General features: G+C 44.1%; 1 protein-coding gene across 3 annotated transcripts in view; it reads left to right on the top strand.

Annotated features, from left to right (window-relative positions):
- The window catches only part of CCDC149 (coiled-coil domain containing 149), a 107,883-nt gene that overhangs the window by 8,116 nt on the left and 72,305 nt on the right, over positions 1–27,462 (top strand). The window contains exon 1 of one of the 3 annotated variants that reach the window (XM_032135414.2): positions 18,875–19,031. The exons of the other annotated variants lie outside the window; for them this stretch is intronic. The gene's annotated coding sequence lies outside the window, so the exon portion shown is untranslated. Of the gene's footprint in view, positions 1–18,874; positions 19,032–27,462 lie in introns of those variants that run through there. 3 annotated transcript variants of the gene reach the window in all.

The raw sequence follows: 27,462 nt of genomic DNA on the forward strand, positions 1-27,462 counted from the left end.
TCGGGAAGCAGAGGCAGGGGAATCGCTTGAACCTGGGAGGCGGAGGTTGCAGTGAGCTGAGATCACACTAGTGCACTCCAGCCTGGGTGACAGAGTGAGACTCCATCTCAAAACAAACAAGTGAAAGAACAAAAACAAAGAAACAATCTGAATTTTTAAATGGACAAAAGGATTAAATAAACCCTGCAATGAAGAAGAGAGATGGCAAATAAGCAAAATGAGTAGAGGCTCAGCATCCTTAGTCATTAGGGAACTATAAATGGAAACCACAGTGAGATACCACAACATGCCTATTAGAACGGAAAAGCAACAAGTTACAAAACTCATCAGCTAAGGGCTGGCAGGGACGCAGAGCAACTAGAAGTCCCATACATTGCTGGAGGAAATGTAAAATAGTAAAGTCACTTCTGAAAAGGTTTCCAGTTTCTTATAAAGTCAAACATACACTTAACAACCCAGCAATCCGTCTCCTAGGTAGGATTGAAGAGAAATGACACATGTCCACACCTGTCTACACATCTATGTATGTAACTCAAGCAGTATACAACCGAATAACTCTTTTAAAAAAATAATTATTTTAGCAGCAAACATACTGCTCCTTGTGGAGCAGGGCTACCCCGTAGGCAGTGTGCCCAGAGCAGCCACCACCAAGTAACTTATTTGGGAGAAGTGGGTTACAGGGTACATGGTACAGGGTAAAAGCTGATAGTTTTAACATTTGTGATGAGTGACTATTTTGTACTCATGAATTAATGCTGTCTTCTTTTTTAAGAACACCTTTATTAAGGTAGAATTAATATATTAAAATGTGCACGTATTTTAGGTATACAATTTGATGAGTTTGGATGTGTGCATACACTGATGTAACCATCATCATAATCAAGGTATACATGAAATTTTTGAAAAGTAAAAATTAAGGCTAGGCACGGTGGCTCATGCCTGTAATCCTAGCACTTTGGGAGGCCGAGGCGGGCAGATCACCTGAGGTCAGGAGTTCAAGACCAGCCTGGCCAACATGGTGAAACCCTGTCTCTACTAAAAATACAAAATTAGCCGGGCGTGGTGGCACACACCTGTAATCCCAGCTACCCAGGAGGCTGAGGCAGGAGAATCGCTTGAAACCAAGAGGCGGAGGTTGCAGTGAGCCCAGACCATGCAACTGCACCCCAGCCTGGGCAACAAGAGCGAAACTCCATCTCAAAAAAAACTAAAAATTAAAAAGACAGAAAACTGATCTATGACTACCAGAGCCTGAAGGTACAGTGAGGAAATTGGCTGCAGAGAAACATGAGGGAAACTTTTGGATTTATGGATGTATTCTGTCTCAATTGTGATGATGGTTACATGACTGTGTAAGCTTGTTGAAATTCATGGAACCTTACACCTAAAAAGGATGAAATTTTCTCCAAATTATACCTCAGTAAACTCAATATTTTTTGAAAGGAGGTGAATAGTTACTCAAAACAGTTCGCCATTGCTACAGAGAACTTTACTCCTTACCTCTCCAATTCCCGAGCTCATCAGGTTTCCATCAAAACTAGCTGTGTCCCCCAAATTTCAGTCCCAAGTCCTTGTTCTGCCCTCTCGACCCCAGGCTGATTGGGCCAAGCTCAGTGTTCCTCCTTGGAGACTGATAACCAAGCTCTGATTTGCACTCTGATTCTGCCCTTTTCTCAACTTGGAAGATCCTTTCTAGTCTTTTGAGGAGTTATGGTCGAGGGTGCCACTGGAGAGACTCAACTGTGCCCTCGTATCTTCAGGAGCAGGCCCTGAAAATGGAAAAGCCAGTCAGTTGTTATCTGTGTTCTGCTGGGCTATGCCTTTCTTAGACATAAAGGCAGAATGTCTGGCTTCTTAAAAAGGGAGAGAGATATATGGGGGAGAATTAGGGTAAGGGTTGCAGGAAATGGAAGCAAAGTGGGAAGATAGGCTGTCAGTTAATATTTTAAAATACTCTTTTTTTTTTTTTTTTTTTTTTTGAGATAGGGTCTCACTCTGTCGCCCAGGCTGGAGTGCAATGGCACAGTCTCAGCTCACTGCAACCTCTGCCTCCCAGGCTCAAGTGATTCTCCAGCCTCAGCCTCCTGAATATCTGAGACTACAGGCATGAGCCACCAATTCCTGGCTAATTTTTCTATTTTTTGGAGAGACAGAGCTTCGCCTTCTTGTCCAGGCCAGTCTCATATTCTTGAGCTCAAAGCAATCCATCAGTCTCAGCCACCCAAACTGCTGGGATTACAGGTGTGAGCCACCATGCCTGGCTTAAAATACTCATTCTTAGTAGCTGTTGTTATTAGATGAAAACACCATGCACAATAGCAAACAATAGATCTTAGACACTAATGTAGGCAGTTGGTGAGGCTTGATGGAGTGGGGAAAAGCTTCTTAGAAGTTGAACTTTAACTGAGCCCCTTCCCTTTGGTGGAAGACAGCAAGGGAGATCATGAGCAGGCATGAGCACTGGGCTGAGTTGGTGGCCTTTGTGGAGATGCTCCAGATAAAGGCAGAAATCACTGGGTTGAAGTACAGCAGACAATGAGATTGAATAACCAGGGAGGACCAGATGGTGAATGACTTCAAAGGCCAGGCAGCAGGATGTGTCCTGATGTAGCTGGTAATGGGGAGGCACTGAATGCTTTTTTTCCTGGAGTACAAATTGATGAAAATACTTGGGATAGGTTGGTTTCCACTGAATTCAACAGTTACTGAGCCTATATTGTCTGCAAGGTACTATGCCAGGCCGTGATGATATAAAAACTAATTTGGTGACCCTGCCAGGAATCAGAGAAGGACAAGTTAGGAAGAGATACCAGTAATCTAGCCTTTTCTGACACCATCAACATTCTCAATTATTTCCATTGCACCTAAATCCTACCACTTATGATGTAGTTTTCAACCTAACCCTTGACTTACCTTTCTCTCCACTGCACCCAAAAGATCTTGAAATCTTTGAGAGTAGGGACCATATGTAACCTTAGCACTTAGCACTGTACTTTGCCCATTGCAGGTGCTCAATACATGTAGAATATATGAATGCTTGGATGTTTGAATGAATGAGGTGTTAAGGGGTTACAGCATTGATGGGGATAGAGAAAAAGGGATGGCTATGGGAAGCATTCTAAAGGAAGACCCCTATAGCAAGTCATGGCTAGCAGGATTGGAGAGATGGAATAGAATGAGTCCAAGATGGCCCTTGCTGCATGGCTGGAGGGTGGTGGTACTGGAAGTGACAGGAGGTTAGGGGATATGAGTCTGGTGAGAACAGCATGGGTTCTGTTCAGAACTGTGCATCATTCAGAGTTTCCTGGAGTACTTGAGCTCTTGGGAAGGAAGATTAGTGCTTACCGGGAACATTTTCGATGAGCAGCTATCTTCATAGTGGCAGGCTAATTTCAGAGTAAGTTTATTAAAATTAGTGTGTGGGGGAAAGTGAGCTCAACTGCTATTTTTAACTGATGGGATTCATGTTCTCTCTTGTGCGGGGAAATTCGCATATGTGCTCCTAAAATTGACAATTTCTACTCTTTTTATGTTAAAAAAATTAATATAGTGAGTTTCACGTTGAATAAAATACATTGGCTGAAGATGAGAAGAGGACTTTGGCCAGTCCCTGAATGAAAATGACCAGAGTGAATGACATTTATTACTCACTGCCTGGATTTCCACCAGTAAAACCATACTGGGGCTTTGGTACCTCCTGGCAGAGAAGTTGCTTAAGTTGAGAGTTTGCACCTCTCTTTGGCCCTTCAGGCAAATCGGTACCAGTGGTAGGGGAGACCTGGTTCCCAAAGAACACAAACCTTTGGTTGATTTTTACTTTGAAGTCTTTCCACTTTCATCTCTTCTGGTCCACTCTCTTCATTATCTGAAGCTATTTTATTGCAACAAACACTCTAATACTGTTCAGGGTAACAGATTTTCTTCAAGTCAGTTTATCCTCTGTACAGCTAGCCAACTAAACCACCTTTAAGAAAAAACATTTTTCACAATGTCCCTTACTCAGAAACCTTCAGCGGTGGCTCCCCATCACCTGGTGTTCGAGCCTCTTCATGCTGGCCTTGACCTATCTTTCTGCCTGTCTCACTGCTCCCCACACAAGCTGGCTGCTTCAGCCAAAATGATCTGCCATGCATTCTGGCTCCCACCTTTATCTCACGCCCTGACCTCATCCAGGTGGGCCTTCCACTTCTTCTCTGACCACAGCCTTCACCAGTCCTTTAAGTCCCTCAAGTCCCACCAGTCCCTCCTAAAATCCTCCGTGACCCCAATCTTGAAGTGAGCTCTTCGTCCTGTTGCCTTATGTGGCTTGGCTTAAACTGTGATCCTTTCACACTCACATGCTACCTAAGAAAGAGAGGAGCTGTATCTCTGTGTAGACATTAACTCCTGTATAAGTTGGCAAGCTCCTTAGAGAAAGGACTGTGGCCACCTGTGTTGGGGCAGGAGACAGGAATTCTGGAATGATGATGTATCATGCAGTGGCTCAGGTGGTGCAGGACCTGAGGCAGGGCACTGATACAGAATACAGAACCAGCCTGGTTCTGGCCCATTTGCAGAGCCTCTACTTTGATCTCACATCCTCATTTAGGGAAAGTAGCTCATGGATGTTCCTGCCCACCTATAGCTCTATTAATGGCAGGCACAAAGGTATGGAGTCAGTGATGTCAGGAGAGAGCCACCATTGTAGTGGGTTGGCTGGTTGATGTGAAGGAGGAGTGAAGGACAGCCCTTATATGTCAGTGGGACAGGATGTCTAACAGAGGAGAAGGTCAGCATTCAATGTGCCAGTTACATAGTGAGCATTACTATGTGCAAAGCCTTCTGCATATGACAATTGCCTTCAAGGAGTTACAGTGCAGTGGTGATAGAGAATGGGGATGAGGCCACTATGCTGTGATATGCATTGTGATAAGCATTCTTCAGGTTAAGGAGAGGCTAATTTAGATTGGAGGATTGAGGAGGGTTCTTAATGGAGGTGGCACCTGGGCCAGGAAGGTTGGGCAGAATTTCAGCAAATGGAGATGTAAAGGAAGGGTGTTCTAGACAGAAGGAATGGAGATGGCAAAGGTTCAGACGTAGCAAAATGCAAGACTTGTTGAGGAAATCCCGGATCATCTGGTCTCTGGTGGGGACACATAGTGGAGCATTAGGTGTTGGTTAGGCAGACCTCGAATGCCCTGTTAACTGTATAGAGGGTGCTAGGGTCCCGAGTATGGCATTCATTCTGGAAGCGAACAGTGGCACAATAGTCTCCTTTGAGTAGAAGAAGTTGCCTGGATGCACTGGGGAGGGAACTGATCTGCCAGGAGTGTATGTGAGGGACTGGACAGGGATGGGGCTTGGGGAGAGCACAAGAGCCTGTCTGTGTCTGTGTCTGTCTGTCCGTTTGCCCTTATCCACTTTCAACTCACTTGGGTCTCCCGTTCACAGCTTCATTGCCCCTGATAATGCTCTTGCCAAGGCTGCCTAAGACCAGCCTCCTGACTGCCACACCCAGTTGTCTTTCTTTAGGACTTGATCCCTGGCTGTGCAGCCTCTGACACTCTCCTCTTCTTTTCCTATATGCTGGGCTTCTGCATCCCTCCATGTGGCTACTGGCCATGTCCCCAGGAACTAAACACCTTACTCAGTGTGCCCTAAGTGGAACTCATGCTCCTTCTGTATTACACCTTTCCTATCTCTCTTTCCTCCTTCCATCCTGCCTCAGTGGTATCACTGTGAAGTCTACCTTGATTCTTCTTCCCAACCTACACCTCCCAACCTGATTCTAATTCTTATTCATTAAGATCCATCTTTCTGGCTTTTGAACAAAGTCCTTAAATAGGGCATTCATGTCACCATTCCCACTCTTTCTCTGTGGCCAGATTCTCAACCCCTATCCCTGGAATATCTTCTAGGACCATCTTTCCTCCATGCAGTTACTAGAGTCATCATGTAAGCATTGAAATGATTTTACTACTCTACTGCTGAGAGCTCTCTGATAGCTTTCTAGGGACTGCAGAGTGAAAGCCATGTCCCTCAGTTGGCCTCCAAGGGCCCTTCCCACTCCACATCTCTGGTAACTCCTGTATCCCTTATTTCCACCACCTCCTCTACCCTTCATAGTACTCCTGACTCTGGCCAGATCATTCCATGCCCTATAGCATCTCTAAGCCTTGCTTATGTCCAAAGGTCACCTTCTACTCATATGTTAAAGCCCAGCTCAAATGTCACGGACTCCCCTTGGGCCCCAAGAGGTTGGGCAATGAATGGTACATTGCATTTGGGAAGATGGTATGGGGGATTGTTGGCAGGGCAATTGGGTTTCTGAGGATGGGGGTCCTCAGAATGGTGGGTGGTCACCAATGTCTAGCACAATGCTAGGCACAGGATAGACACTTAGCAGTAGCTTGTAGAAGGGAGGGAATAAGAAGGAAAGACAGTTAACCTTGTCATTTCCAGGATTCTCTTTGAAGCCAACCCTGCTGGTGTGCCCCACTTCTAGTCTCTCCCCAAGACCAGTCATGGCCCTAAGAGAGCTGGGAGTGTCTGAAGTGCCCCAGAACATGCCCAATGTCCCGGCCAGTTTCCCAGCTCAAGTTGCAATGGGTTTTGTAAGTCACCAAGCTCCACCAATAGGTAGCTACCTGTTTTTTAGCAAATCTCCTGACTTCTCCAATACCTCGTTTTCTCTGGACTTTGTACAGTGAGGATGACAGTACCTACCTGTGTCTCAGTTAAGATGATGATAAAGTGAGATGATGTATGTGAAAATGTGTTTTAAATCCCCCAACCCTCTCCAGGTGAGGTGATGCTCCTATCCTTGCCTGGACTTTGGGAAAACTCTTCCCTGGGGCTTCAGAGATGCTTCTGCAGGGGGAGGTGATGTGTCAGCTGCTGACTGTCAACGTGATGCCATGGAAAAATCATATCGATGGGGCACAGATTGCTGTGCCTGCTTGCTCTGCCATCTGCAGACCCCACGACCAAGGCAGTATTGGAGGTGGCAGGGATGGGACTCTCTCTCACTAGCCAGTTCCAATTTGCTTTTTAATTTGCTCCAACCTGGTGAGTGCTGCTGGGGTCAATCTGTAACCTCTTCTTCCTTCCCAACAGTCTCTGGCTTTGCCAGACTTTGCAGCGTGCATGCAGACTGCTCAGTCAAGCCTGGGCAGCTACCATTTCCGTGGCCTCTTCTGAGAACCTCCTAGTTACCTTCTGACTTCGTACGCCTCTTACTGTGCCCAAGTCCAAACTCGTGCCCAAGTCCAAACTCATGCCCAAATTGTTCTGCCCCTCTTCATTCACACCCCTCTCTGGCCTTCAGAGCATCTGGTGGCCGCTCTCCTTTGCTGATTTGCTGGGGTTTGAATAAGCCTTTTATTAAGCTGATTTCAGTGCTTAGGGAAGAAGACTGCAATTGCTCACAAAGAACTCATAGCAACCTCTCTCTGGGATTTTTGCAGGCCTCCTCAGCACCCTCCCTACCTCCTGTGTCTCCTTGTACTTTTCCATTTCATTAATTACTGCCTGATCAAGTCCCTGGAAGCAAAACTCTGACTGTGACCCTTCCTCACTCACAGACCTCCATAGCTCCTGTCAGCTCTCATGTTGGCCCAAACTCTGCTATCATTTAAGGCCTTTCTTTCATCCAAACCAAACTTTCCAGCCTTATTTTGACTTTCTCCTTTTCACACATCCTGCACTCCTGGAAAACAACCACTTCCATTTCTGTCTGCAGCCCATGCTGCCACACACCCAGCCTTTGATCAGGCCGTGCCCTCTGCCTGGAACTCTTGTTCTCTTCCTTTTTCTTACTTCTCTCTCAAGGTTCAGTCACAAGTCTGTTGCCCCCAGACTAAAAGCCCTCCTCCCCTTCTGTGATCTCACAACATCTAGCCATGCCTCTCTGACCGCGTGTCTCCCTGGCTGCCGTGGATTGGAATTACATGTGTTTGTGCCTTGCCTCCAGCTTGGAGTTGCTCTAGTGCAGGAACTGACCAATTCATTTTTGAATCTCCCACTGTGACCAGCACAATGTCCTGCATATAGTGGGAAAATCTAAAAGAGATGACAAACCTCACGGTTTCTCAGTTAACACTTAAATTGAAAAACTACTGAATTAACACGAGGACATTCTTTTTTTTTTTTTTTTTTTGGTCCGAAGAACATTCTCATCTGTTTCTTTCCCCAAAGTCCCTTTGTATCCATTTTTATCCCACAGACATGACTTTCAAAATATAGATTGTGATCTTTTCAAGGTAGTAAGTCAAATCACCTTTTAATAAGCTCTAAGGGATTTATGAACTTACTATAAGTCAATTCCTTCCTCCCTCCCTTCTTTACCTTCCTTCCTTCCAAACTGAAATTTTATTATCTCAGATATATTGCTTGAAAAAAGCCAGGCAGAGGCTGTGGGTGGGAAATCATTTGATTATAAAGAGCTACTTTCTATAATGAGATCTGACCTGTATTATAGCGTGTCTGAACATACACCAGGCTTTAACTCTCTTCTGCTCTAGAATTCAAGCTTGCTGCAAAGGTTATTTGCTACCCACAGTTGACTCTCATGCAATTTCTTTGGCCCCTATGGTCTTCTCATTAAGAAAAATAATGATAAAAATAATTCTTTACATTTGTCTTTCTTCAACTGGTATTTACAAGGATTTACTGTGTCTCAGGCACTCTGCCAAAAGTTGGGGTATACAGTCCACCAGGATGTCGTCACCTTACCCCCCATTTCCTTATGGAACCCTCATAACAAGCTTGTGGATTAGACTGAGCAGGTGGTAGTGACCTCATTATATAGACAAAGACATGGTAATTCAGTGGTCGTGAAATGCTCAGAAATTCAGCATCCTTCTTTATGGTCACTCAGCAAGAAGCAAGCAAGAGGAGCTCAGTTTTAACTTCCTGTTGGATGTTTTCCCCGCTGAACCCTGGGTTTGTGCTGGGAACCCTGGATTCAGGCCCCCTGCATGCTCACTTCCAGACCGGAGGCAGCAGCCCTTGCATGCTGCAAGACCGCTTTCTCATCTCTGCTTCTGCTAACCTGATCTAAACCCAAGAATGTGAGCTGAAAAGGAGTCTTTTGGGGTCTGGTTCTAGATTCCTGCCAAGACTTCAGTATAGGCTGGAAATTGAGCAACAGTGGGGTGAGGAGTCTGCAAGAGTGGGGTCAGGTCATCCTGAAGAGGTGGTCTCATAGTCCCTCTGCTGTGGGAGCCTGAAGGTGGGTGCACCAGGTGACCCAGTCCTGTCTGAGCAGAGGCTCCAAGGAAGTGAGATAATCTAGTAACACCTCAGACTCACCACCCCACCCCATGCCCATTGTAGAGAATTTCCTCAGGCAGCCATGAGGGGCCTGCCCCAGGCTGCCTGAGCCTGTGAATGAGGAGGGGTTTGAGAAGAAAGTGAATGACTGAAGGTGTTATCTAGAGATGGAAATGCCTTGGGTAACAGTGGATTTTAACTTTAAACACTGAGCAATGTAAATTCACTGCACCCTCCAAATTTAGTAAATACAGATACATATAAAAGAAAAAAAGCCACCTACAATTTGACTACCCAGAGCTGACTGCTGTAATCTTCCATGTTTCCATGCCCTAATTTCTAAAAATGAGTTTATAATGTATGCTGTTTTACTATTTGTATCGAGGCTAACACGTAGACAGCAGATGCACACATTTTAAGTGGACAGGTCAGTGCATTTTTACATGTCCACATACCTGTGTGACCACCACCCAGAGCAAGTTCTAGAGCATCCCCAGCTCCCCAGAAGGCTTCCTATGCCCTTCTGAGCCAAGATATCCCTCCTGCCTCACCCAGAAGTAACCATTATTCCGACTTCCAGTACCATATGCTGTTTTTATAACTTGTTCTTATTCCTAGTCAGCACTACTTATTCATAAGTAATGAATAGTTTCCATGTCATTAACTCATCATCATCACCATCATGGTCGTCGTCATCATCATCATCATCATCATCATCATCATCATCATCATCATCGCCAGAGCGGCCGCTTGGGATTCTGCGATATTGACAAACCATGCCTGCGTGGGACTTTAAGCCTATGTTTTAGAAATAACTGCTGTATTTTTTCCCGCTATCAGAAAGCCTAAATGGCTGGCATGAGGGGTTCTATTTGGTTCTAGTACAGGCTGCAGGGGTGTCAGCGACTTTGAGATTTTTTTTCTTCAAGGCCTGCTTGTGCCTTCTGTGGCTTGCTTAGTTTTTTTGAATATACATGTGTTATGCTAAACATCCTAATAACCATTGCAGTGTATGTTCGAAAGGGCATCTCACATCCTAACACACGTTGTGAGATGCCCTTTCTAACATACATTTGCTCTGGTGTTTACAGGAGAACAAATACTAAGGTGCTTGTTTGTCCCATTCCTCAACTTCTTCTTAAAGAGGAGAGAAACTTACTGGACAATTTAAGCACCTGGGTTTAGAGAGAGATTCTTTTAAGATGACATTGGCAAGGAAGGAAAATGACTATTTTGATTACTGGAATTTGTGAAGACACCGACACAGAGGAGAAAAGCTCCACGCGTCTCCCAGAAATACCCTCCCACTCAGTGCTGAACAGCTGAGTCTTGATTATGTAGGCATTAACTATGCACACTTGGAAACCTGCCTCTCTTCACCCTCTCTCAGTTTAGGTTTTGATTATTTTACTACCACTATCACTACAACCACTATGCTGATTGCTACCACTACTCTTATTATTATTACTAATGGCAATAAAATTATATTAAGTTTCCATTGCGGTGTGCCAGCCACCACATGAAGATTTTTTAATGTAATTTTCAATTCAGGAACCTATATGAAGGAAAAAGGAAACATTCATTGAGCACTTTTTAATGCTTTGGGTCCTGTGCTGGATGCTTGACATATGACTTTCAGTACAGCTAAAAGATAAGTAAACATCAGGGAATATGCATGGAAAGCCAGGGCTGGGATTAGAACTCCAGGTTTCTCTGATTCTGAAGTCTGTGTTGTTCCTATTCTAACACAGCCTCACCAAACGAATGAATGAAGGAATGAATGAGTGAATGAGTGGACCAACCAACCTGGTACACTGAAGCACTCATTTTTAAGAAGTCTGTATTTTAGCCTGGGCACGGTGGCTCACACCTGTTATCTCAACACTTTGGGAGGCCGAGGCAGGCAGATCACCTGAGGTCAGGAGTTTGAGACCAGCCTGGCCAGTTGTCTCTGCTAAAAATACAAAAATTAGCTGGGCGTGGTGGTGGGTGCCTGTAATCCCAGCTACTAAGGGAGGCTGAGGCAGGAGAATCGCTTGAACCCAGGAGGCAGAGGTTGCAGTGAGTTGAGATTGCCCCATTCCACTCCAGCCTGATTGACAGAGTGAGACTTCATCTCAAAAAAAAAAAAAAAAAAGAAGTCTGTATTTCAGATTGTGCTAGAAAGGAAACATTCTCTTACTTAAAACCCTAACTACATAATGCCCTGACGTAGTGCTTACATACTTTTGTGTCTCAAATAGCCAATGTCATCCGTCAGTGGTGACACAGAGTTCTAATTGTGAAGTGGATTACAAATCTTACAATATTGGGTGCCCAATTTCCTCATACCAGTTATTTGGGTATGTCAGTATTTTATTTAGGATTAATTTTAATGAAATACCAGAAATAATAATTGCTTAAATAATATTGAACTTTATTTTTTTCTGAAGTGCAATACATTTGGAGGTAGGCAGTTTAGGGCTGGCATGCTGGCTTACAATCTGTTAGAGACCCAACCACCTTTCATTTTTCTGGTTCATCATTCCATGTGTGAGGCTTTCCACTTTGCAGACCACGATGTGGCAGGAAGGAGGAAGACATAGGCAAGAGTGAACCCGCTATGGTTTGAATGTCCCCTTCACAACTTACACGGAAACTTAATTGCCATTGTGACAGTGTTACTAAATGGCACATTCAAGAGGTCATTAGATCAGGAAGGCTCTGCCCTCATGAATGGATTTAATGTCATTATCTTGGGAGTAGGTTTGTTATTGAGGGTGATCAGCCCCCTTTTCTCTGTGTCTGGAGTGCTTGCTCACCATGGGATGCCTTCCCTCATTTGTGTTATGATGTAGCAAGAAAGTCATTGGCAGATGCTGGTGTCATGCTCCTGGACTTCCCAGCTACAGAACTGTGAGAAATAAATTTATTTTCTTAATAAATTACCCAGTCTCTGGTATTCTGTAATAGCAACAAAAAATTGACAAAGACAGTACCCCTCCCTTGAAGGAAATGTTTCAGACTTCTGAAACTTTGGAAAGGAAATGTTTCAGACACTGTTGCTTCCATCTCACTGGACAGTATTTTATATAGGGGATCCTCATAGTACCTACCTCAGAGGGCCTCCTTGTGAGGATCAGATGAGCTAATGTGAAAAACTTCCCAGAACAGTGCCTTCCATCAGTGTTTTGGCTGATGCTTCTATGGTCATACCCAGAATCTGAGCCCATCAGGCTTGGTAGGTCTTTTCCAAGGACTTATTTTAACTACTATAGTCTTTGTACCCTTCCATTTAAGTGGACAGCAACCAGTGCTGATGTTATCCGGAAAGGTGATGATTATGGGTGATGTTGATGATGATGATGATGAATATAAGCTCTAAGTAAATGGCAGCTGCATGCCAGTTACTGGGCTAAAAGCCTTCTTTTCATTATCTCATTTAATCCCTTGACAAACCCATAGTACCATGAAGTGGGTACTATCATAGTCCTTATTTTGCAGACAAAAGATCTTAGGCTCTGCAAGCAGTGGATTTCCTTGCCCAAGATCCTTCAGCTAGAAGTGGTAGGGCAGGAGTTGGAATCCAGCAGGGAGTCTGACTCACACCCCGGGTCTTACTTGGGAGCATCCACTGCCTTTTATCTTTTTAAGTCTCTCTGCCTCTGAATTTCATCTCCTTTTGGAATGGTCAGCCTGGACATTAATAACAATCCATTTTGATGCTGCTATTTATGATGATCCTGATGACTACTGAATTTTCTTTTGACTTTTTTTTCTTTTTTGAGACAGGGTCTCACTCTCTCCCCCAGGCTGGAATGCAGTGGCATGATCATGGCTCATTGCAGCCTCAACTTCCTGGGCTCAAGGGATCCTCCCACCTCAGCCTCCCAAGTAGCTGGGATTACAGATGTAGGCCACCACACCAGCTAATTAAAAAAAAAAAAAATTGTAGAGAAGGAGTTTCACTATGCTACCAAAGCCTGTCTCAAACTCTTGGGCTCAAGCAATCCTCCCACCTTGGCCTCCTAAAGTGCTGGGATTACAGGCATGAGCCACTGTGCCTGGCAAATTTTCTTTATTGAAAGCGAGATGCCCAAACCTTGAGCTTACCTGAATTAGTGATGTCTATGTGCACTTCTCCAAAGGAATTTTTTATTTAGTATTAGATCTTGTAGATGCAAATGCAAAAGAGTAGACCGAACAACCCATTTTATCGTTATTTAAATGTTCTCCTGATCAATAGTGATGACAGAGGGTGATGATGGTGGTGGTCAAATGTTCTGTTAAGGAGAGCAAGTCAAATCATGCCCATCATTGGCTTGCAGTCCACTGGTGATCTGCAGCCAGTGAAGATTTTGCCATTTTCTCAGAAAGCCATAATTAATTTGGGTCACCCATGGGAGCCTTTTGCTAACATAATCAGCCCATCACAGTTATCAGCCAGAGAAACAGACCTGGATGGAGTCCCCAGCTTGAGCAGTGTTTACAATTTAGTTTGTCCTCTGAAAATGTCAGTGATTTGAATCACGAGGATTATACACCCACCCATGTCCCAGAATAAATCTCTGCCTGACTTTTTGCTGGGGGGCTGAGTTCTAAACTGACAGTTCTTGTTGAGGATAGTTTCTCACTAATCAGTAGTGTCTGGAGTTGATGGAAAGAAAATACAAACGACAAAGAGGAAGTGCAGGAGCAAATTAACAGTGCTCAGGAAAATATGAGCAAGGCGCAGTGAGAGGGAGAAAACAGCACCCAGCCACAGGGCTCGGCTGGGGAGGCCTGCATGCTGCAGGTGGAAATTCAGGGCCCAAGTGGCCCTTTAGCAATGACTCTGAGGTTCTCATCCAGAGAGAAAGACTGTGTTGATCATGATTGGTTGAAATCTCAGCAGATGGTGGTAAGAGCTCTATTTACTTGGATAATTAAAGTAGTGATGAATTTGCACGGCTGATTTCAAGATCTCAAGTCTGCAGATGACTGCCTTTTGGGGCAGACTGGGATGGAACACCTCCTTGCTTTAGAGTATGTGCACCTGACTCAAGTATCAGCGAGCTGGGAGCCAGGGACTGTTCTCAGACATGCTCCATCTTGAGTTGAAGCTTCATCTTGAACACACTGGCCCTCTTATGGGACTGTTCATCCCAGCAGGGGAATCATATTTTTCAGAAGGCAAGATCTGCCAACACATTTAGGAATGGAGATTGTTTTCTGTCTTCAAATGGGACAGACTCAGTTCTTTTGATTACTGTGATAATAAGATTGGTGTCTTTAGAGTTTATTGAGTGCTTTTTCTCACATGAGTAATTCTATAGAATCCTTCCAACTCTCCTGTGGGTGAATGGGGTGCTGTGGCAGAAAGGGCATGGGACAGGCCTGGGTTCAAATCCCATCTTTGCCTCTTACAAGCTTCATAATTTTTTTTTTCCAAAAAACTCTTAGAGCCTTAGTTTCTTCACCTGTAAAGGGGGGTAATGATGTTTACATTTTGGGATTGTGATGAGGATTAGTGATTAATACATGTGAAACGCTGAATCATCTGTTAGGACTGAGTAGGCTTCAAAATGCTGCTGGCTGTTCATATCATTATAGAAAAGAAAACTGAAGTGCAGAGTGGGGGAGTGGATTCTTGTGGTCTCCGTGGTAGGAGATGGTGGCAAAACCCACATCATTTCACTCTAAAGCCCAGGTGCCGCATTGCTTCTGTTAATGATGCTTTCCTGTCTTTATCTCCTGAGATTCCCTTTTGTTAAAGAACAGTCAAGGAATCAATTCTAGTTCTGCAAGTGCCACCCTGTAACCCTCTCAGTACCTCATCTGTAAAGTGGAAGCGCGATTACAGGTCCCCTTTGCCTCCCAGGGTTCGGGAACAGGTCTAAGAAGTTACGAGCTGATAATACGCAAAGGTGCACTGGGCCTCATCAGTAATAGGGGTGTTAGCGTTTTTTTAGGATTTCTCTTGAGACAGATAAAATGAACCACAGCGGTTTTACAGCTTTTAAAGTCAGTCTGACCAAAATATTGTACATGCTTTGCTGACTTTTTACTGCTACACAGCCCACAAGGAAAGCCCTCTGCAACTGAATTATTATTCTATAATGAAGTAACCAGTGAATCTATCGTTACATTCCATATGTGACAGTTATATGTCATAATGTGTAATTGCAATATGTGAGGGTTGGTGATGCAAGCTGCCTGTCACCTGTATCCAGCAGACGTCAGGCCCCTGGCAGCCTGGATGGCAAAGAGAGGGTTTCAGATGCATGGGTAATTTTAGTGCTTCATCCTGAACATATACATGATCTCTGAAACAAACCAGAACTGCAAGGCGCACCGGCAGCATCTCAGCCTGAGGCAAGGTCGAATCAGCCTAGCACTGGGGACAGAGCAAATTCACTGTAGGCAAGCAATGATTTTTAGAAATAGATGCTATCTTCAGCAAGTGAGAGGCGGTTTCCTAGCCCGTTTATGGCCAATGAGAAAGAAAGCCAGTCGTTTTTCCATGTATTTCCTCCTCATCTTTATAGGCTTGCAAAGGACAGGGGCGTAGTCAGTGGTGAATGCAGAGACTGAGAAGATGGTGAGAGGGAGGAAAGGAGAAATAAGAGAAGTGAAGGGATTGAAATAGATATTCAGGCAAACCTTCGTTATTCAAAACTTTGGTTAGCCAAGACTGTCAGTGAATTTCACATACCCCCCAGCTACTATAGTTCACATTATAAACTCTTCCAATTACCTGAAATCTCACTTAAATTTCAGCACATCCCCTGGGGCATTCAAATAATCAAAGTTTGCCTGTCAAAAGTAATACCAGAGAGAGGAAAACGGCATGATGAGTCTGAGAAAGATAGATCATTAAAAAAAAAAAAAAAGTCATCTTTGAGAATGGCATTAGAAGGCCGGGCGCAGTGGCTGAAGCCTGTAATCCCAGCACTTCGGGAGGCCGAGGTGGGCGGATCATGAGGTCAGGAGATCGAGACCATCCTGGCTAACACAGTGAAACCCCATCTCTACTAAAAAAATACAAAAAAAATTAGCCGGGTGTGGTGGCAGGCTCCTGTAGTCCCAGCCACTCGGGAGGCTGAGGCAGGAGAATGGCGTGAACCCGGGAGGCAGAGCTTGCAGTGAGCCGAGATCGCACCACTGCACTCCAGCCTGGGCGACAGAGCAAGACTCCGTCTCAAAAAAAAAAAAAAAAAAAAAAAAAAGAGAATGGCGTTAGAATCATTAAGCTACCAACTTGAAATTGCTGAAATGTTATCTAAAAATTACAGAGGTGAATACAGATTTAAAAAAGGCTGTGGAAATGCCCAGGGAGTCTTATAGTTTTAGGATGGAGTATAGGCGTGGGCAGGAAAGGCTCACACCCAAGATGCGAGGGTGTTAATGTTGCAGGGCTTAGGGATTGCCGCAGGCTGGAGGACTTCAGCAAAATGAATATCAGCATGTGGCCAGCCCCACAGGGCATTGTACTCCATAGATACCCAAACCCATGTCTGAAGAGGTTAAATGTACGTGTATCTCCAAGTGGCAGTTCTGAATGTCTACCTAGGGTTGGTGAATCTGCAGGACTTTTAAGAATGAAGGTGCTGAATGGAGTGATACCCCTGTGATGGCAGGGAAGTGGTCCTTTTAAGCAATAAAAATGAGGTCAACATACAAATGTCATTTTGATGATTCTATAGAAACTGTCCTGCATCCTCTCCTTACACGCTGAGTTTGTGTAACTGGATTTTTTTTTCCCCAAAGCATGATGCTAAATGAGATTTAGACATTTACACATAATAATAAATTGATGGCTATCTAACTAAAATATGTAAATCAATCTATCTATCTATCTATCTATCTATCTATCTATCTATCTATCTATCTATCTATCTATCTATATATTCAGCTTGGTGGGAACTGAAACTTATTTCTTAAATATGTATTCGGCACACATTGTAGGCCAGGAGCTGTGCCTGGCTCTGGAGGTGCAAAGATGAATAAGATAGGCCCTGGCTGCAAAGAGGCCTCAGTCAGACAAGTGGGCAGGTGGGCAGGTGCTGCGATACAGGATGTGTGAGTGCTACTCTAAGTGTACCCACAATGCCACGTGGCTCTCACTCTGTCTGGGGGCGTGGCAGAGCCAGCTCTCACTCTGCCTGGGAGAGTGGCAGAAGCTTCTCAGAGACTCAGGAGCAGGATGCAGGACAGTGTAGAAAAAGAGAGAGATGAAGAAGCTTGAGCGTGGGGGCAGCAGTAGGTGGGCTGAACAGGAACGTGGAGGGCGGGAATAGAAGAGCTGATGATGAAGTCGGAGAGGTGGGTTGCAGCCAAAAACTGAAAGGCTCCTGTTTGCGACTCTCCTTAACATCAGAGAATTTTTTTTTTTTTTTTTTTTTTAAAGAAGAGTGGCAAGCCCTAATTTACATTCTCCAAAGGGACTGGTACCTGGACCAGACAAGTAGGGAAACCAGAAGGCTGCTGTGATGGTCCCTGCCAGAGATCACAGGGCAGAGCAAAACAGAGGTTCCAGGCATGGAGGGGTGGCTTGTTGGAGGCTGGGGAAGGGAGGTTGATTGTTGAATGCTTTTCACCTGGAGCTGTTTGTTGGGTGGGAAGTGAAGTATTGCTGGATGGGGGATGGAGAAGAGGGGAAGGCGAGGGCAGTTAGGAGTGAGTAGAGGGTGATCAGGGGAGGAGGTACCTCTACAGAAAGAATGAGTCTGCAGTTGAGAAGTTTCTAAATTATTCCTGAACATGAACCCTTTGGCCATGTCTGTTTATCATCTGCTGAGAAGCCTGTCTGGATTAGCAGGCATGCCCTTGCAGTGGCTAATGAGAGCCAGCCTGATCCCATCAGTAAAAATCTCTAAAGACCAGGAGTCTTTGTTTGGCAAGAGGTGACTCCACCCCATCCCTGCCCACCACCCCACCCCCACTACATCCCAGCTACCTTCATCTCTCAGCAGCAGTTATCTGGCTATAAAGCTACCCAAATAGTAATGTAGTATGTCAGATAGCCATTTAATTATTATGATCTTTTGATCTTTGTTGTAGCAATTATGATTTGCTTTAGGGCAGATAAAAGCCCCTCAATGGCCAATGGTTTGGGCTCTTAGGATGATGAGCACATGGCTACCCTCATGGTGTTTGTGTGTGGGCATGAATTAACATCGACAAATGAGTTGTAAGCTCTGCTTTAGAAATGTAATTGAAATGCAATTCCGGAGAAATATATTTTTGAGAGAATAATAAAAATATTTTATGATATCTAGTATTCACACCCAAAACTGGGCATATTTTACTGAGCTTATTCCATTTGTGTGTCACTGATTACCTAGTATATTTGGTGTTAGTATATACCAGCTTTCTTCCTTTCTTCAGCTGGTAGGTATGTACCCAAGGGCAGCCACATGAGCCTCGCCCTGAGTGTTCCTGCAGCTCCTATGCACTCCTGTGTTTCTGTGTATGATTAATAGAGACTTAGAGGTTAAAGTAAAAGGATTATTATTGAATGATCACCATTTCTTTTTCAATCTTTGTTCAAAAACCACAAGAAGGGGAGCTTTAGCAAGATTGAGAAATAAACTCAGTAGCATGGATCCTCCCCAGGTTGGTGCAATGCACATTTGTTGTTTTCTCACTTCCCAGTATTCATTTCTTTTTCTCAATAGCACTTCCAAGTGGAGGGTATTACCATTGGATGCAGTCTATGTACATTAACAACTGTAGACAGGTGCCCAGGCAAAGACTCTCCATGATCTGCTTTAGGCTGTTGGAGACATCCTTGAACAGAGAGACAAAGAGACTGAAAGGTAAGAGAGTCCAGACTGAAATGTCACAGAGTCCAGTTCATCCCATTTGTCAGCCTCTGACAACCTTTCCTGCAACAAGACCTGCTGGTTGGTGGTTCCTGGTTCCTATCTCCATTGCCCAGATTTGCCTTGCTGCTCACCTGTGTCTAAGTCTAGCTCTGCATTCTCTTGCCAAGTCTATAAGGGCCAGTATCCTTCCAATATATTCCTTTGTTAGAATGTCAATTACTGTTGCTTACACCAAAGAATCCTAATTGATATACCCAGGTAACAGTCTGGCTCTGCCACTTACTACCTTTGTGATGAAGGATAAATTTACCTCTTTGAGGTTCTGTGTCCTTCTCTGTAAAATGGGACTAATCATACAACCTATTTCGTAGTGGCCATATAGATTAAATATGATGTTTCCAGTAGAACATTTAGCAGTTTGGAAAATAGTAATGCTCACTAGATAGTGGCTCTACTGTTACTGTTATAATCAAGTGAAGGTCTTCTTATTGCTCCTAAGAATGCGTGGCACATAGTAGGTATTCAAAAAAATACTGATTTCATTTCTCTGTCCCCTCTTCTGAAAACAAACTGAAACCTTCCTGAGCTGGTAAGGAGAGGGAATGTCAGTGGTCCCTACTCTACACATGAACTTGACCAGCAGAATTTTGTCTTGACTGAAGAGCGAAAGTGGAGGCATTAGGAGGATAAAGTGTGTGTCTCTTGGTCCCTCCTAGTGACCAGAAAGTGGGATATTTCCCTGTTTTTCCTTGCTCAGCTTGTCCCTTTGGAGTGTGTTTGGGCAGCCATGTGACCCACTCGCCCACTGATGTGATTCTGGCACCAGCCGTCACGGCGGAGGCTGAAACCACGCATGAGTCTGGTTGCCTGGGTAGCACCCTGTCTAACAATACGGCATTAGACACTGTGATCACAGACTGCATTAAGAAACAGCAAAGCCAGTGCGTTCTCTGTAGGCCTGACAGCTCAGATCAAACTGCGGGATCCAAAGGTGTGTCTGCAGAGTGGGTCCTGAACCACAATCACTTTCTCTTCTCTTCTCAAGCTTGGCAACAAATTCCACCCACACTGTACTGTCCAATATAATTTACACCACAGGATGTCAGGATGAAAGTTTCTTCCTAAGGTGATTCTTAATGACACTCCCCCGTTCAAAGCCCCTCAGGGCTCCTGATTGCTGGAAGAATACAATCTGAACTCCTCAGCACCACATCCGGGCCCTTTCTGGCCTGGCCACTCATCTTGTCTTTCTGGCTTTATCTCTCACAGCTTGTACTCCCACCCTCCACCGCAGCCAGCCCAGGGCGTCGCTCACTGTTCTGACCACACATCTTCTGGCCTCTCACCTTTGTGCTTTGCTATGGTTGTTTCCCAGCCAGGAGTAACATTTTCCCTGTCACTGCCACTTGTCACAACTCCATCTATCCCCAACCAAGATGTATCCCTCTACCTCTCCCTCCCGATTGATTTCAAATACCACTTTGTCCTCCAACTCCTTGAGCACCTTCTTTGCTAAGCTGTGTCACTGTCTCCTCCATGATAACAATAGTAGTAATGATCGTTAACATGCATACAACACACTCTTTTAAATGTTTTACATATACTAACTCTTAATTCTCATACCAACCCTCTGAAGATGCTATAAATATCTTCATTTAAAAATGGAGAAACTGAGGCACAGAGAGGCTAGGTAATTGATCATGTCGCTAGTGAGTGACAAAGCCAAGATTTGAATTCAGGCATTTTCAGCTCCTCCTGCCATGTTCCCAACCATTAGTCTAAACTGCTTTTCTCTCTTTTCTGGGAGTTTTGTGTCTCTTTTATAGTGTTTAGTGTATTGTAGTTAGCCACTATTAGTGAATGATAATCAGCTACTTATTACCATCTATTATCTATACCCATGCATTGCTTAATGACAGGGATATGTCCTGAGAAATGCTTCGTTATGCAATTTCATCATTGTGAGACCGTCCTAGAGTGTACTGACACAAACCTAGATAGTATAGTCTGCTACACCCCGAGGCTACATGGTATGGCTTGTTACTTCTGGGCTACAAACCTGTACAGCATGTGCCTGCACTGAATACTCTAGGCAATTGTAACACAGTGGTAAATGTTTATGTATTTAAACATATCTAAATATAGAAGCAGTGCAGTGAAATTATGGCCACATAATCTTACGGGACCACTGTTGTACATGCCGTTTGTTGTTGACACTGTTAATCTGTAGGTGGCCTCTTGGACCTCAGCATTCCCTGTGGAATTCGACTTAGGGCCCCAGGAGAGCTGCCTCTCTCCCAGACAGGACCTGGAAATGAGTTACAATGTATTCTCTGAGCCATGCGGTTATCTCTAGGAGTGTCTTGTTGAAAATATGGTTTTGCTCAACACAGGTAATGTGTTGAACCACTTATAACTAATTTGGTGCCAATATAGAATAGTAAAAAGAACCTGGAATGTGTAATGGAAAGTTCTGGTTTGAGCTGACAGTTGTTAGTTACGTGTCTCTAGGAAAGACATTAACCTCTCTGAATCTCAGCTATTTTGCCCATAAAATGGGGAAAGCAGTTCTTGTCCCACCTGTCAGAGTGTTGACTGTCAAATAGGAACGGGTCTGCAAAAGTGTTCTGGATGCTTTAAATGCTCTAAAAATCATGTGTTCAATCTTTTTTAAGTTTATAAAGCCTTTAACATAGCACATTTCCTTTCAGGCTCACAATAACCTCAATGTAGGGGGCAGCAGGCGGTGGGCAGAGCAGGGATTAAATCCTCAGAGCTGTGACTCAATCCCAGAGAACAAGTGAATGATTTCCAAGACATGATGGTCTCTATTCAGGTGCCTTTTACACCTACTCACTCTCAAAATTCACATCAAACATCATCTCAAGCTTTCCTCCCTGCCCCACCCCCACCCACCTGTGCCTCTCTTCGTTCCTTTCACCAAGTATTTGTTGAATGAATGGATAAGTATCCAGAGTGGCTTATTAGAGAACAGTAGTTTTCAGACTTTTAAAATGGCAGCTCGTAAGAAATATGTGAAAATAGGCATATGTGTGTGTTTATCCCTATAGACTTTTCAAATAGAAAAGCTTCAGGAAACAATAATTACCCTTACTACAGGGGATACACCCTGATATTTTCTGCTCTGTTCTGTATCTTTAAAAACAAAAAAAAAAGAAAAGAAAACACGGGTTGCAACTAATGTATCATGACCCACAATTTGGAAAACACTGTCATGGAATATGCTGGAAGTCAGGAGCCTTGTTGTTTGCAATTGGGCAAGTCACTTGGGTTATCCATGAGGTTTATCCCAGCTCCAGCATTCAGTGCTGACTCTAAAGGATAAGGAAGTTAGGAGGCTGCGGGAACAGGCGCATAAGCATATGGAAGCTTGAAGATTTACTGCATTTAATGCATTTTTAGTTTTTTTTGGCCTATGTGAAGAAGTAGAAATCTAATGAATGCTTAGCTATTTGGGCAATTACTGTTGGAGAAAGGTTTGATTTTAGTCACACATTCATCATCGAGACTGTAGAGATTTGTAAGGGTGAGTTTCCAATAAAAAATTCCATATCTAAAGTCCTTGGAGCCCATATGTGCTTCTCATGCAGGAGTTTTGGGAATCTGAAATGAAATGCAGTACACACACTGTATATTATATGTCATCCCCAGCAGAGTCTCAGGCAGCAGCCAGGGATCAAACACACTGATTTTTCTTCAGCAAATACATGAATATTCACACTCCATGGGATAAAGGCCATAGACACCCTCTCATCAGTTTAGGTCACTAACGAGATAGGAACACATTTTCAGTTTTCAGAACCTTCAGGATTCCAGATAGCAGGAAATAACGTTTTGTTATCCAGGTATCATGCCTTTCCCTTTCAAAATCCAACAATATCATTTATCCCATGAGAGTCCCAATACTTAGCTCAGTGCCCAGCACATAGAAGGCACCCAGAAAATATTTGACTGAATAATGAGGCCAACTATAGCTTGCAGAAAACTCCTGTTGCGATCAAACTGCTTTTGAGAAAAGAACCTTCTAGTTCCTTTCTGAGGCCCTTTAGTTTGTCCCATTTCTTAGAAGTGAATGGAAACCTTACTGTTTCCACTTGGCTCCCTCATAGAGGAGAGAGTAGTGAGGCTTGTGGATTTTTAAACATTTTTTTTCCATCTTCCTTCAGGCTTTGCATCTGAAGAAATAAGTGGCAGACCCACTAGTTTTACAAAAAGTTGTTTGAATCAATAAAACCTTTATTACTATTTGTTCTAGGTCCAGAAAAGTAGCCAAATTCAAAATGTCTCTTTCTTTGTTTCCTTGTACTAGGAATACCAACTAGATGTGGTAACCAACTCCATGAATATTCTGATTTTTGGGGGTAAGGCCCAGAATGTTTAGTTTGTCAGGAGCTGGGGTTCCACAGACTTGGCTCTGTAATGAGCTGGGTTCCAATTCTGGCTTTGCAATCCCTTGGCACATTATGCAAACACTTTCATTTAAGCCTCACTTCCTCATTTATAAAATGCAGATGATAGCACAGTAACTTCATTGCATTGTCCTGAGGGTTAAAGGAGATTATACAGGTAAAGCATGTGTTACAAAACCTTGCTTTTTGTCATCAATAGCACTACTAATAGTGATCACATGAACCCTCATCCTCAGTGCGGTAACTCAGTGGACACACAGCCCAGGGGCAAGTATAACCTTTCTCCCCCGCTCCAGACAGTCCCATTCTTTGGTATAGACCATATGAGTCAGGATGGATTAAGTTATGCTTCAGTAACAAACCCTCAAATCTCAGTACTTTGACACACCAATAATTTTTTTCTGGATCACACAAAGTTCTCTGTGGACCCAAATGGCTCTCCAGGCAGTTGTCTGCTGTGCTTGCCCCTTTAAGCTCTGTTATCCTGTGGCTTCCCCATAGCAACCTGCACTTCCACCATTGTTGCTGCAGGGAAGGAGAAAGCCCGGCAATTCTCACCTCCCCTCTCAAATGCCTTCCTTCTGAAGCAACTCACATCCATTCCAATCCCATTTTATCGGGCAAAACAGGGTCCATGTTTCTGCTTTACCCAAAAGCAGGGGGGATGGATAGTCCTGCCACATACCTGGAAGGAAAGGAGAACTAGAAATATTAGCAAGAGCCATGAATATTGACCCAACAGACGTTTGGCCTTTTCTCACTCTGTTATAAATTGCTGCTACAAACGCAGCTTCAGTCCCAGCACCCTGTCCCACCAAGTGACTGTCCAGAGATTCTGGAAATACTCTGGCCACAGACAGTCTTTGGAAATCATTGAGCCAGCTCTGTCTTAGACAAGGCAGAGAAAGCAAGTTCTGGGTGCCCAAAGTGAGTCGTACCTTCTGGACTGGAGCCCTTACCCCGTGCTTTCTCCTGCACTCTTTATATCCAGTGATATTAGACAGTGGTGTTGAAATTGTGGGTTCCTCAAGGTGGTGAGTGCCCTGGGAACCCCGTCATCTTCCATGTGTGGAAACGAGTCCCGGGGAGTGTGCGTTCTTTTGGTCCTTGTGTTTTATGGCTTTCCCAAGGTACCTGCAGTTCATGATGAGCCAATTGCTGGATCTGCTATCTATAGTTACTGATCCTCCTCTGGGAGCCTAAACAGCCTGAGCACAGAGACTTAGCTTGTCTGGTTTTCCATTCTAATTTGGGTTCCTTCTAATGCCCCAACCTTATATTTGCTGGTTATTCCAAGCTGCCCACTAAGAAGGATCTTCATGACCTTTTTCCCTCTAGTTTTTTGTTGTTTGTTTCCAATCACAGGGATAAGAAATGGGACATTTTAACAGCTGTCATTACAGGGAATACACTTTTACTTTTTTAGAATGAGGCCAAGAAATTTCATTTCATTCTCCAACACTCCCTTCTCCCCACTTCCTGGAGTTTTCTATTGTTGTTTTGATGAGACATGCATAGACAGTCATGCGTCACTTAACGACAGGGTTGCTTTCTGAGAAGTGTGTCACTAGGCAATTTCGTCATTGTGTGCACATCATAGAGTGTACTTACACAAACCTAGATGACACAGTGTACTACACACCTAGCCTATGTGGTACAGCCTATTGCTCCTAGGCTACAAATGTATGCAGCTCATTACTGTATTGAATACAAGGCAATTGTAACACAATGATACCTATTTGTGTATCTAAACGTATCTAAACATAGAAAAGGTACCACCACCTTTTTATGGTAGGACCACTATCATATATGCAATCTGCCATTGACTAAATTGTTGTTATGTACTACATGACTGTATAAGATTTTTGGCTAGAGGCAGTAAACTGTAGTCCATGTTTGTACTTGTTTAAAATCCCAAAAGCTACAAAAGGTGGCACAGACACTCAACGGAATGGCTCTGAGACTGTTCCTTGCCCTTGAATTTGTGGGCTATCTGTGGCCTCTTAGTCCCTCCAGACCATTTTAGTTGGTTCTAACTTTTGAGACTGTGAAGCTCGAGGCTTCCAGAGCCTGAGTTTTTAGAGTATGGACTGGATGAGAATCATCTGGACCATGGGCTAAGAATGCAGATTCCTGAGCCAGGCACCAGAGATTCTGATTTAGTGGGCCAGGGCTGGAGCCCAGGAGTCTGCATTTTAACAAGCATCCCAGGTGATAGCGGTGTTTTTTCTTTTTCTTTTTCTTTTTTTTTTTGAGATGGAATCTCATGCTGTCGCCCAGGGTGCAGTGCAGTGGCATGATCTTGGCTCACTGCAACTTCTGCCTCCCGAGTTCAAGCGATTATCCTGCCTCAGCCTCCCAAGTAGCTGGGATTACAGGCGCCTGCCACCATGCCCAGCTAATTTTTTTTTTTTTTTTTGAGACATAGTTTTGCTCCTTTTGCCCAGCTGGTGTGCAATGGTGCGATCTCGGCTCACTGCAACCTCTGCCTCCCGGGTTCAAGTGATTCTCCTGCCTCAGCCTCCTCAGTAGCTGGGACTACAGGCACATGCCACCATGCCTGGCTAATTTTGTATTTTTAGTACAGAGGGGGTTTTGCCATCTTGTCCAAGCTGGTCTTGAACTCCTGAGACCTCAGGTGTTCTACCCACCTCGGCCTCCCAAAGTGCTGGGATTACAGGCATGAGCCACTGTGCCTGGCAGAGAGCAGTGTTTTCTAGGGTTCCTTATAGATGCCAAAGACTGTTGTGCCAGGTTATGGCAGAACTACAGGGAAGGTGTCTCACCTTCAGCCAGAGCTCTGCTTCAAGCTACTTTACAAATGAGGCTTTAGCCTAAGGTTTGTCCTGCTGATAAAAATAAATAACATGGAGTAAAATTGTTGGGACCTACAGAGCTTCTGCTCTTCAAATCTCGGGCCAGTGGGTCTCAGCAGAGGCCTCTGTGCCTGTTTTCTACCAGGTACCTCAGACCCAGAAGCAAGAGAGGTGTTTTACTACCCTTCACAGCTTTCGTGGCCCTATTTGGACCATGGCTTGTGAGTGAAATGGCTTTTCTCCTGGACCCTAACAGAGAGCTGTTCAAGGTCAAGGAACTTGAATTTCCATTTTGACAGTCAGCAGTGGCCCTTACCTGTTACCCTTCAATAGGTGGGATGTTCCCGCGGAGCTTACCTACTGCAGCTTCCAATGTCTTCATGCATGAGGATTTTTGTCCCCTAAGTCGGAAGGCACGAGTGTCTTTGGGGCCTCGGGTTTGAATCTGATAAATTGAAGGGATAAAGGTGACTGTCTTTGGGTCACCGATACGGTGCTGACAACCAAGGGTGCTGATTACAGGAAAAGAACTGGAGGAACAAGGGCAGATGTGTTAAATTGTGTGTAAATGGTATTTTTCCTGTGAAATCTCAATATGTCCCTGAGGACACTGCAGTTTGGGTTTCTGAGCCACTCTCTTCTGATATTTACTCACTGGGGATTTTACTCTTGAGAAATCACTGTGGCAACGGAACCATTTTGCCTCCATGAAGACGATGTCAACGTCTCAAAATCCAAGACATTTTAAGGCAGGATTCCAACCTCATTACTGCCAGGAATAAAATTCATCCAAGGTGGAAGTGCCCTTTTTTAGAACTCAAATCCGTCTCAGAATGCCTTTTCTTTCCCCTTTGTTTTTGAAGCTAAGCAATTACTTTCTTTTTTTTTTTTTTTCAGGAAAAAAAAAATTGTGCAAATGCACAAAACTCTCTTTTTCCCCTTCATTTATTTGAAATTGAACTTAACAAAGTCAGTTCCTAGCAAGCACTATATATGAGTAATGCTTTTTGTCCATAAAAGAGCATTGACTCCAGTGGAATGGGAGTGCTGATTCTCGCTCTGCTTTGTGTGAGCGTCCATAATGACAAAGTACTCATGTCAGAGTATATAATGAAACTATAAATTGTTTTCGTGAATGCTCTGAATTTGGTCTTTTACGGGGCAAATTCAAAAGGT

This window comes from Hylobates moloch, unplaced genomic scaffold (genome assembly GCF_009828535.3).
Source record: "Hylobates moloch isolate HMO894 unplaced genomic scaffold, HMol_V3 SCAFFOLD_17, whole genome shotgun sequence".
Taxonomy (NCBI): domain Eukaryota; kingdom Metazoa; phylum Chordata; class Mammalia; order Primates; family Hylobatidae; genus Hylobates; species Hylobates moloch.